This window comes from Gopherus evgoodei, chromosome 6, assembly GCF_007399415.2.
Source record: "Gopherus evgoodei ecotype Sinaloan lineage chromosome 6, rGopEvg1_v1.p, whole genome shotgun sequence".
Classification (NCBI taxonomy): Eukaryota; Metazoa; Chordata; order Testudines; family Testudinidae; genus Gopherus; species Gopherus evgoodei.
The window spans coordinates 59442905-59455004 of record NC_044327.1 but is presented as its reverse complement, the minus strand read 5'-3'; the positions used below and the strand labels follow the sequence as shown (position 1 = coordinate 59455004).

Below are 12100 nucleotides of genomic sequence, written 5' to 3'. Positions count from 1 at the left end.
GGCACCACTGAGCATGTGTATACACTGCTCCACATGAGACAACAGTTCCTCTCTTTTCCTCCATCTCTCTTCCTACACAGGGTATATGAAAGAATGTAGTTCACACTTACAGGATAGGAGACTGTATTTTGTAAAACCGTGACTCTAAGAAGGACACAGAGGTCAAGCTGGACAACTGACCAAACATGAGCTCCCAGTGCAGTGTGGTAGCTAAGACAGTAAATGTGATCCTTGGATGTTTAAACAGGGAAACATTGAATAGAAGAAGGGAGGTGATATTGCAATATTATTGTTAATGGCATTATAGAGACCATTACTGGAATAGTCTGTCCAGTTTTGGTGTATCAACATTCTAAAATAGATGTTGACAAACTGGAAAAGGTTCCAAAAACTACAAGAATAATTTGTGCGAGTGGGGAGCAAGTGAGTCCAGCACGGTGTCCCATTTTCCCTTTGGGAAATATGGTCACCCTAGGTATAGAAGGACTTAAGACAGAGAAATAGCTCAATTTTGTTTCATATATTACAGGGAATAGCTGCACATCCATGCTTCCGGTATAACTTGCAAGCCCCTACTACTCCTGTAGTGCTTCTGCGGGGCCCATCCTGGTGAATAACTTCACAGCATATCTCACTGGTTTGTCCTTGGCCTTTTTGCGTAAAACCAGTATCCGCCTCCTAGTCACCTGCCTCAGTTTAACATTTTCCAGAGTGAGGACAGCCTAAAGGAGATTACTATCTAGCTTGCTCCAATGCCTGCCATCCATCTTTACACCTCTTTTGCCATAGAAGTACCTCCAGCATACAAACAAAACTGCAAAAACAAGTCAGGAACATTACTCCAGCCCCCCCCGCCCCACCACCCCGTGCCAACACAAAAGCAGATACAGTAGACTGAAATCCAAATGCATCCAGCACCTTCCGCACACATAGACCACCTACCACTTACTGAGGTTCCCCCAAGAATGGGAAGAAGAGTCTCAGGGAGGTGAAGTTTGTTTTTGTTCCCCGTGCAACTCCCACAACACCTGCAACAGACAGACTGTTAAGAACAGTGCCTCTGTGTACTGCTGACAGGCTGGCCAACTTGAAGGGGAGAAAAAGGAGGACTTGGAATGAGATATTTGCAGAACTCCAGGCAGAGTCACAGAGCAAAACTAGACTGGCTAAGAGGTGGAGGCTATAAATGAGGACCCAGAGGGAGGAAGAAATGCAGATCTCCCAGGAGACTCTCACAATGGCCAAAGACAATGTTGCAGTGACAAGGGAAAGTATTGCTGTGATCAAGGACAGCATCACCATGCTGATGAACAAGGAGAACATGGAAAAAGACAGAGATGCAAAGGCAACTCATGGATGCTATCCTGAGCCAGAAGGCCTTCCTGGAAAACATGCTTCTGCTAAGCCAGCAGGCCATGCAATCCTTTAATTTGGGACCTAGCCATGTCCTTCAGCTCCTGGACAATGCTGGCTGCTGGGACCAGCAGCAACTTCTAACCGCTGCATCTCCACTTCAGTGCTCCCAGCAACACCCATTCACCTCTCAGATCCAATGTCTGGGAAATGAGAACACTTGGACCTCAGAGTCCAGCTCTTCTTGAGCCTTGCAACATCCTTGAGAATTTTGAACCAAGACACTAGACCCCAGAATCCATGTACTCTCCCCATGACCAAGGTCATGAGTACAAGAAGAGTCAATGGCAAGGTGTATACTCACCTTTAAGTTTATACACCACCACTAAAAAGTTGTATTTGAAATATTCTTACTGTTGCAGTTCAAGATTTGTTTGCAGTAATGAAAGGTTTGTGTATATTTGGTTACTTAAATGTATTTCCATATACAAAGATTATTTTTCCATTGGTTTCATTCAAACTTTATTATTGGTTCTTATTGTTTGTTCACAATAAAACCATTTACAGTACATCCATTATGAGTATTCATTGCATTTAACAAAAAACTCCTTAAAAATAAAGCTGAAATAATTCATAGGGTTTTACAAAAGCTCAAAGAGTACCTAAAACTTCAACCATGCCACATAATACTCCTGCGCTTGCAATATCTGCATCCCAACAACCACAACAGTGGTGCAGAGCATTTCTGGGTCAATCCTGGCCAATAGCAATTTGAAAATGGTGCAAGCCCGCCCAGAAATTCACAATTCACAGCAAAAACAATCCTGGGATGTACATTGCTCAGCAGAGAAGCAAAGGACCATAGGATAGCTTCAGAGAATGCTATGCTCTCAGTTCACAGCCAATTGCTGCCATGTGTTCACACAATGCAATTTGAAACAGAACAGAGGTTCTGCGCACACACTATTGGAGAGACTTGCATTTTGTGAGTTACTTACCGTATATCAAAAAGTTTTGGATTAAATCTTCCATGCAGACATACACAAAGTGGTTTTAAATTGCGTAATATATGTAGTCTACTTTATGAAAAATTGGAGGTAGGGAAAATTCAAAATGGGTTTGGAAAACTAAAATCGGGGTTAATTTGGATCTGTCCGGTGTATTTCAAACTCTCAAAGTTAGGAGGTGAAAGTGGGAACAATGGCTCTAGTTCTAGCTCACCTGTGTGAAGTAGGGTGGCTATCCGTCCTGTTTTTAAGCCCTATTGCAGGCGTCCCGCCTTTTTTTAAAAAACGGGCAAATTGTCCCATATTTTCTGTTCCCCCTGCTGGCCAGGCAGCGGTTAGTCAGCGCAGCCCCAGCCGTGTCTTGTCTGTGGCTGGCGAATTAGTGCGGGGAGGCGGTGGCTCATCAGTGAGAGCACGTGGTGGACACATCAGGTAGGACAAGAGGCAGCCCCATGTGTGTCACCCCTAGCCATTTGAAACCTTAAGCAGGGGTTCTCAGTTGGGGTCTGCAAGTGCTTTCAGGGGTGTCACTGGGTGCTCACGCTGAAACCCAGAGCCTGAGCCCCCCTGTGGGGTTGCAACCCCAATCCTCAGCACTCTCCGTGGGACTGAAGCTGGAGACGTGAGACTGAAGCCCCGAGCCTGGCGCCCGCTGCGGGACTGAAGCCAGAGCTGTGGGGGGCTGAAGCCCTGATTCCCAGCTCCCGCAGTGGGGCTGAAGCCGGAGCCATGGAGGGGGAGGTGTTATAACTCTGATTCCCAGTGCCTGCCGCAGGGCTCAAGCCAGAGTCGCATAGTTCTGATTGATTGCTGTTGAATAGGAGCCGTTTTACAAGGTGTCCTGTATTCAGCACAGGGAAATATGATCACCCTAGTCTGAAGTAACTCAGGATTTGAGAGTGGAATATTTTCCACCAAGATTTAAAGTTGAATGGCAAAATTAAAAAAAAACAAACCACCAAACATTTAGTTCCTGATTGCCCCTAAATAACACACAGGGACTATTCATCACAGTACTAGTAAAAACTTAGCCTTTGTTATTTCAGCAGATGTGGATGTGGTTTCTCTGCAATTTCCAGCCCTCACTTAACGTGACACCCCTGGCAATACTCTTGGTGGTATCATACTCACCATCAGTCATAGATCACCATCCTGGAGCCTGGTAGCTGAGTACAGATATCAAGTACTGTACATTCCTTTATTCACAGCTTGTAAAACTTGGTAATTTTTTAAATTTTATAAGCTGTGGCATAGAAGATACAAATATTACCAAATTGAAAAATATTGTAGTTCTAGACTAAAATGGTGATATTTTAATCTATTTGAAGGTAACTTTTACTGGGAGTTAAAACCCCAGGGCCTGATCGAACATTCACTGAAGTTAATGGAATGATTTCCATTGATTTCAATGGGGGCTTGCTCAGTCCCCTAGAATCCAATTCTGTTACCTGCTGTCTACCTTCAACTCCTGCAGTCTGCTGGGGGAACAAGACTGGGCTCTTACTTACAGTACACACATAAAAGATACTCTTTACCCTTATCACATGTATTACCATGATCAGTCTGTCTCTTCAAGTAGGATTAGTAAATTTTCATGTACTATTGAACTGATCTTGTGTTAACCTTTTATAAAAAAGTATACTAGAGCCTGATTTTCAATGTCTTATGTCTGGAGATAAGGCGATAAGTGGGAAAAATTATACATTTGAGCAAAGCTTTGTATCTGTTCCTATGCTAAAAAATACAGATTGTGACTTGTGATATTTTTTAAACAAAGTAATAGCAGTGCTGTGTAATATAATATATAAATATGGTACATCCTGCAATCCTTATAAAAATTGACCCTTGTATATCAACAATTATTGCTTGTACAGACATACAGGGCATGATCAGAACTCCTTACACAAGCAGAACTCCCACTGAAGCGTGCAGGAGCAAGTCTATAAACAGGAATATCAGCTTTATGTGAGATATCACATGTAACACATAAAAATATACTTGGCAGGCTAATAGGCTGCATTTAAATATAGAGTGTATTTATAGCCCCTAAATTACAAAATATGTTGCTTTTCTTTTCTATAGACACTGTGTTCTTCGACCTGGCATGAGTTATATGTGACATTGTGTTCTGAAGCTGACCTGCATTCCTTTTAAAACCATTTAATCACACACAGCTGACCAGCATTCCTTTAAAAAAAAAACCACCTAATCAAATGCATTTCAAATACCCAAAACAGTAATTTAATCTCCATATAAGTACGAGTGTGAAATGTGCAGTGTCTAAATATGCCATTTCCTAAGAGCACTGCAATAGTCAAATGTTTCCAAAATAAAACTCTTCTCTTCCTCTCCCTGAATCACACACTCCTCAGATAGTGCACAGACTGTTTTAGAGTGAATTTGAGCAAAGTACTGTTACACATAACATGGCCTGAATACAAGAACTAGAATTCACTGTAATCAATGTTCAAGCTTCTTTTCATACATCTTAAAAACATAAGTTTATTTTTTAAAATTAACACTCTTCCACCTTTGGGCAAGTGTACTGAATGAGCTGTGACATATATGAGAACGCATTATGTTGCAAGGGAATTATGGAACACTACTATACTGCCTTTCATCTCCAGGCCACTACATCAGATCAGTAGTTACTATTTGATGGCTGTTCTACAGAATACATCAAATGGTGGTCTCAGTTCCATTCCTAATGGGCCAGGAACTGTGATTAGTGACTTCACTGGAAATTTCAGTATGAAGGCCAAGGAGCGAATGAACATGCAGACTGAACCACTGCTCTTAATTCCTAGAGATGTTCAATCCAGAATGGGGTTTAGTAACATTGGTGGCACACTGCGAGGAAGCTTGCATTGCTGCTGTCTGTGCTATATTTGTTCTGTGGATAAGAGTTACCAGTAATGTCAAACCAGGATTTTTTACAAGCATGAAATTCACTTTAATTTACTATGCACATCTTTGGGGCTTTTGCAGTGTTGTCTCTTCTGAGACAGAAAATCCAAGTTCTGATTTATGTTTGAAATGTAAAAGCATACAGAAAATCTCTGGAGGGCCAGTGAGAAAGATATAGAGCAGGATAAGTTTAACAGGCAGGCTGGAAAATGTGTGTGAATAGTGATTAAAAAAAAATCCCAGACACTTCTGAGAAAACAGGGCAGAAAAGATTAAACTCTGAAAAAGAGGGGAAAATGCATTTAAAGGAACTTTCACTGCAGCCAAACTATTACTTAGAGTATGGGTAGTGTTTTCCTGTTACATCACATTGAAATCACAATGGTTTAGCCTAGTAAGTTACCACTTGAGAATCTTGTAACAAAACAATTACTGTAATGTTTAAGCAGAGTGACCACCTGGCCCATGTTTGACAAACATACTATACATTCGGAAGCAGAGGCACAGCTTGTAACTGCACTAATCCTCAATAACATGAAATAAAATATGGTTTTCTAACAGAGGGAGTTAAAATTAGTTTAATGGAAATGTGTTCCATACATTGCAAGGGTGCCACCAACTCCATCTGTATCTACTGAAAGGAAAACATGACGCGTGCTTTCCAGGTTTTATACTAAGCCAAAACCCAAGGTTTTATTTTAAACAGATGTGAACGAATTAAACCCAATATTTTCAGGTATTTTTAGTGCAATATGATGCCATGTGATTAACACGTTATACCATGAGATGATGTGTGTTTCCACCTTAAAGATAGCTTTTTAGTCATCATTACAACTTGTGCCTGCTGCTGCCAGCAAATTACAGCTCTGCGCCCTATATTGCTACTTTTAGCACACTGGTGTTTTTAAACGGACCCGCTTCTGGAGTGGCGCGTGGTGTGACAGCAGAACCCCCCGAGGGAATTCCGTGAGCAGCACAAGGGCACGCGCCTGGCCCTTCCCGTTCTTTCCGTGCTGGAGGGCTGGGGCCAGGCGGCACGGTCCGGAAGGCAGGCAGGCTTTTCTGCTCAGCCCTCACCCCAGCTGACCCCCTCAAGGAGCGATCACTGACCCACTTGAGGAGAGGGACATCAAGCCCTAGAAAAACAAACACCCCGGAAATCTCCCCCCAGCAGCTCGGGCGGGGGCAATTCCCGGAGGGGGGTGGTGAAGGACGCAGCGCCCGGCAACCCCTCCTGGCTTTGTCCGGTTTCAGCCCCCCTCTCCTCCGTGCCCGGGGGCAGCGGAGCCGCACGGCCCCTGCGGCGGGGATGGAGCAGGAACGGGGCGCCCCGGGCTGCACCCGGGTCTCTGTCACGGGGGGGGGGTGAGGGAGAACGTGCAAGAAGCACGAGCGTGTGCGGGGGGCGAGGACGGGGCGGGCAGCTGGTGGGGCTGCGGGCGGCAGGGCAAGGGAGTGGGTGGGGCTCTCCCGGCACTCAGGCTCGCCGCGGGCAGCCTCCAGCGCCTCCGCCCCGCCCGGCGGCGCCTCGCCTGCTCATCACGTGGCGGATCTCCCCAGCCCCCCGAATTCCCGGCGTGGGGAATGGCCGCGGCGTGACTGTGACGCAAGCAGCGGGCGGCCGCGTCCCCGAGCTCGCCCGGGCCGCGTTCTGCCGGAGTCTGAGCAGCCGCCCCGCGGAGCAGCAGCACTTTGGCCGGCAGAGCCCCGAGGTGAGTGAGCGAAAGTTCCCTCGAGCCTGGGCCAGGCAGAGCCCCGGGGGCAGCGCAGGCTGCGGCTCCAAGTTTGCACTGGGGGCCCCACCCCTCTGCCCTCGCCGCGGTGCGCGGAGAGGGGGATTCCGGGCATCGCATCCCTTCCGGCAGCGCAGGCAGGGGACGGCGCGGTTGGTCTCCGGGAGAGCAGCGCCTCGCCAGGCAGGGGTTAGGACAGAGCCGGTGTCTCTATAGTAACGCTGCAGCCAAGGAGTTGTTTTAGCAGAGAGATGGTTGACACACAAGAGGCAGCAGCTTCCACCGCTAGCGTATGGGGAATCGATGTTCTTCCCCGCTTGGCTGGCATCCTGTCTAGTGTTGGCGCTCATTGTGTCTTCCCTTTAACGAGCCGCTTCATGCAAAGCGGGCACAGAATAAAGGCAGCATCACATACGGGGGAGGGTGGGGTGAAACGAATGCACAATAGGATAGTGTGGGAAGTGCCTGCTAACCCCTCTCCCCCCGTGCCCCAAAATCCAGCATTCAGGACTTGGACATCCTCAGCCACCTCTCTTGCTGGGTTACAGTGTGCTTTGGTTTTGCTGCTTGCTGAAATGTGGCTCCTTTGCTTTCCTCTCCTGATGATTTTCATCTGCAGGTGGTAAGTGAGGTAAAGGGTTATTGTGGCTGTTGTCGAAATTCCAGGTTGTGTTTATTTTAAATGCAAAACAAAACAATGAAAAGGGAGAAGAAAAATTAGGAGGACGTTACTGGCAGCCACACAATTTCCACAGGAAATGCTAGCATTCTTTGCTGAACTCTGCTTGCAGAGAAGAAATAGGTTTCAGAAATAACTATTGTTGACAATTTTCAGTGTTCCTTGAACTAAATCCTGAAATATAGCAGTCTGTTCCTGTGGCATTTTTGGCTTGCCTGTGAATAACTGGTGAAAAAGGAGTACTCCTTTTGTTTCCCTCTTAAAACAAGCAACAGAGCTCTGTACTTCTTATCAGCATATGATTGACAGATATCTATCTAGGAAGAAAAGCACTTAGCTCTGTAAAGAAAGAGAATGACGGCAGAAATAAAGAGCCTCTTCTCTTCCCTATAAAGTGCAGCCAGCCCAGGGTTGTGTTTTCCAAATAAAAATAGGGTTTTATCTGAGGGATTTAATTAGAGCTAAAGCATATGCACGATGTCGGTTCTCCCAAAGTGCCACTGGAAAAATCATTTTATGTGAAATTTGAAGCAAATGCAAATTTATTTGTGTTCTGTTCTGAGCCTGACATCCCTTGTGGGAAAATGGCTTTGAACACTGTACATGTTCTACTGGTACATACTGATAGTTAATAGAAAATTTAAGAGAAGTTTGCTGTTTTTATACCGTAAGGAAATAGCATTTATTTAGTTCTAGGAACAGTAACTATAGAGCTATCTGATAGAAGGACTGCATCTTAGATTACAGTTAAATTAATTCAAGGCTATTCTAATAACATAGGGTTGAAATTTACAAACTATTTACTCAAGCTGCTATCAATGGGAGTCCTTGTTTTTACTCCTACAATGTGAATGAATAAGAGCTCTTAGCATATAAATTGGCTCTGAAATATACTAAGGCTTGATTTTAGTGTCGCCAGCTCATGATATTTGATGTTTGACTGAAAGCCTCAGCACAAGGAGACAATTGATTGTGAGCTATATATATATATTGTGTGTGTGTGTGTGTGTGTGTGTCGAGAGAGAGCGAGCGCTAGGGCTTCGGAACAGAGGCGGTTAATGCGCACCATCTGGGAACCTTTAGTGCGCACCAGCAGGGCATACATGCACCAGTTAATGTGCATCGCATTAGTGCACTGTGGAAATCAGAAATCACACCCATGCAGTGCATATTACCCCACCATGTAAAAGGCCCTAAGTTTCTAGCCTTATGGTTGCAAAGAAAAGCTTGGAAATATGATCCCAGTGCACCCTAAAGATTCCAAAAAACAGAAGGCAAATAAAAACAACTCACAGTTTATTAGTCTTTAAATGTCATGATTTTTAAGTCATGATTTTTAAGCCATGATTTTGAGGGACCTAACTCATGATTTTTGAACATTAAGGTTGGCAGTACTGCTTCTTGCTTCCTTTGAAGTCAGTGGGAGCAGGATCAGATCCTTGAATTGGAAAATAAAAATAATTCCACTTGGTGCAGTTAGGCATGATTCTGCAAATGTGTATTTCTCTGGTCAGTCGAATGGCATGAGGTCCATTAGCAAGCCTTTACCAGATCTAAGTCAAGTCAGTAGGACTACTCGAGTAAATAGGCTGAGTACTGAGCAGTATTTAACCCAATGTATAGAGAAAATATATTTTTTTCATTATTAGTGTTTTTAGTTAGAAAAATGCCATTTGTAATAGAGCTATACAGACAGGCTACTCCTCTTTGCCCAATCATTAACTCAGTCATAACCCAGCAACTAAAAACATATTTCAGATCTTTATGAATTGCCATGTAAGTCTTCCCTGTCTCTTTGAGCTAGGGAAAGCAGATGTGCCTTGCAGCATGCCCTGAAGGTTTATAAAGTCTAACTGTTCAGAAAGAGGGAATGGTGGAGGGCAAGATCCAAAGCTGAGGGACCCTCACAAAGAATCTCCTGCTAGATGTCTTCTTAAATGAGTGGGTTCCAACTTGGGCACCCCTGCTGATCTCAGCTGTGGCTTTATGGCAAGTAAATTAGATGTTAGGTAATGCTCTCATTTGAAATAATTGTACAAGAGTCCGCTCTTCGATATCATTTGATTCTCCTGGAATGGGGAAAAATCACGAGAGTATGACCTAGCTTCTTTTGGACTGCATTTTGCCTTTAAGGTAAAGAAAGCTCTGTATAAGCAGCAGTGTGTAGGTGCATCTCATCAAATGGACCAGTGGGAGGCACTGTGCTCGAGAGAGGCACCTTTTAGTGGGACAGTGCTTGCTGTGGTTCCTTTTGTGTGCTTTGAGGAGAACTAATTTGCAACACACTTTTATGAGATGCAGCATACCCCCTCATGCGTCGAAACAGATCTGGTTGTTATAAGGTGGGTGTAGAGGAGCCATGGCTCAGTTTGCTGCCCATTCCCCCATTTGCTCCAGAGGAAGGAACATTTTGGGTGATCCACTGAGCATCCAGAGCAGTGATCCAGGAGGCACTAACATGGTGGCATACAAGGAGGGAAGAACCTTGGTTCTCTTTGTGACTGCGTTAGAGCTAAGCACAATCTATCCCTTTGATTTTTACTCTGACTTGAAATAGAGGCTTGCTAGCATGCAGTTATTTTAATAAAGTCTTTATAATGAACCAGAGCTACTAACATTTTGCTGTATATAATTCAGAATGCTTAAATATTTAACACAGCATGAAATAATCATTTTCACTGTCAAGATGAAAAATATGTCAAAGAGTATTTGAGAAGTGTTGTATCTTGAATGAAATGTGAAAACAAGTAGACTGACATAGTAAAGGGAGCTTGGAGCCAGCCGGTGGTGGTGGTGTTTTGCCAGATACAAGGTATTTCTTTATCAAAGGGGTGAGGGATGGTTCACATGGAGCAGGTGCATCATTAAAAACACAAGGGAATAGTCCTGCAACAACAGGACTGTTGTCACTATTAAAATAGGATACATGCATCAGATACACTATTGATCCTGGTGTCACAGAGGACTTCTTTGCTGGTGGGGAGAAACAGGCACATAAATATTCTGGTAGAAATTCCACAGCTGTTTATCTGTCTTGTAATTTCATCTTCAGGTATAAAGTTACCAGCGATATACAATATAAAGAAGCTACAGTTACCAAAAATAGCTGATATGCATTTCAACTTTCACAGGTTGGTTAGTACGGAGATCATCCTTTGCTATGCACAAGTCTTATTCTTGTTTTTTTTTAAAAGAACAGTTTAAGAAGTATGTAAATACACCAAAATAGTTTTGTAAACAACACTATTATGTTTTTAACAGCATTTTGTATTTTTCTATATTTAATTTTAAGATGTAAATAGGATATTCTGAACTGTTCCTTTATCAATATTTCCCCCCTTCTCACATGGGTTCATGTTAGTTGTTTTCTTGTCTGTGCTAGATTGTTAGCCTTTTCTCTTTATCTGTATAAAGGGGAAAATTGTTATTCTAAACACATTTAGACTAACTTTAATCAAATGCTATTATTGCTGCTGTTGTACAGTCAGATATTCTTCTCAAAGCATGTTCTTTAACTAAGCTGAGTACTAACATCATTTTGGAAACTCATGTTTTGAGCACTGGATACAATATAATATTTGTGCTTGTTGCTAGGATCTGGGCAAAAACTGTTCTTGTGTACAGAAAGGAATGGCCAGGAAATGGGTGTATGCTTAACACCATTATTTGATTTATCTTTACTTAAAACAAATTTAAAATGAGATGTAAATGCATTTTACAATGTCTAGCAAAAAAACAAATTTGAGTTTATACTATATCTTTGAACATGGTGCATGTTTTCACCTAGCTACAGTAGAATTGCGATAACCTGGACTTCTTTGTTAGTGCTCAATATGTTTGAATAAATAGGCATTCTGATTATAGGAGTCAATCAACAGAGACAGTGTAACAGGGAAAGGTTGGCAGTTCAGTAGAAGAGGGGAGAGAGAATCAGCTGTTGAGTATCCTATTGTATAGGACTTGTGTTACATAGCATCAGGATGAAATATTTGACTAAAGTAATTTCGTTGGCATAAACTACATGAAGGTTGTTTGTTAATTTTTTCTCTGTATACTTTTTGTTACCTGTGCACAGCATATTAAGAGATCCTTAGGAAAAGGGGAACTGACTTTTAAATTATAATATGATGAGGGTAATTGATGGTTTAACATTCTGGCTATTAGAAAGACATTGGCAAAGTGGCTAGCCCCACAAATTGGCCTACCTTTGTAATTGCCCCCTATTATAAGTCTTATCTTCAGGAATCTCTACATCCATTTAGTTTGCAAACCAGTTTTTGCTTGCTGCATCCAGAAGTCTAAAAAATAATTACATGATTGATATACTGTTAAAAAGGTAAATGGAGCAGTTCATATGTTATAAGTAGGGTATGTTTTGTTGTGAGTATTTTTAGTAAAAGTCATGGACAGGTCAAGAGCCA

At 43.0% G+C, this 12100-nt stretch overlaps 2 protein-coding genes and 1 pseudogene across 4 annotated transcripts in view; all 3 read left to right on the top strand.

The window, feature by feature from the left end:
* Positions 1 to 569, top strand: part of LOC115653875 (zinc finger protein 474-like) — a 57594-nt gene extending 57025 nt beyond the window's left edge. The window contains exon 7 of the transcript XR_004001027.1: positions 530 to 569. The gene's annotated coding sequence lies outside the window, so the exon portion shown is untranslated. The remainder of the gene's footprint in view (positions 1 to 529) is intronic.
* Positions 570 to 1237: 668 nt separating this feature from the next.
* The window catches only part of LOC115654035, a 50791-nt pseudogene continuing 39928 nt past the window's right edge, over positions 1238 to 12100 (top strand).
* SNCAIP (synuclein alpha interacting protein) overlaps positions 6821 to 12100 on the top strand; it is a 124361-nt gene continuing 119081 nt past the window's right edge. For 2 of the 3 annotated variants that reach the window (XM_030567445.1, XM_030567448.1), the window contains exon 1: positions 6821 to 6979. The gene's annotated coding sequence lies outside the window, so the exon portion shown is untranslated. Of the gene's footprint in view, positions 6980 to 7400; positions 7623 to 12100 lie in introns of those variants that run through there. The other variant, XM_030567446.1, reaches the window with a different exon arrangement.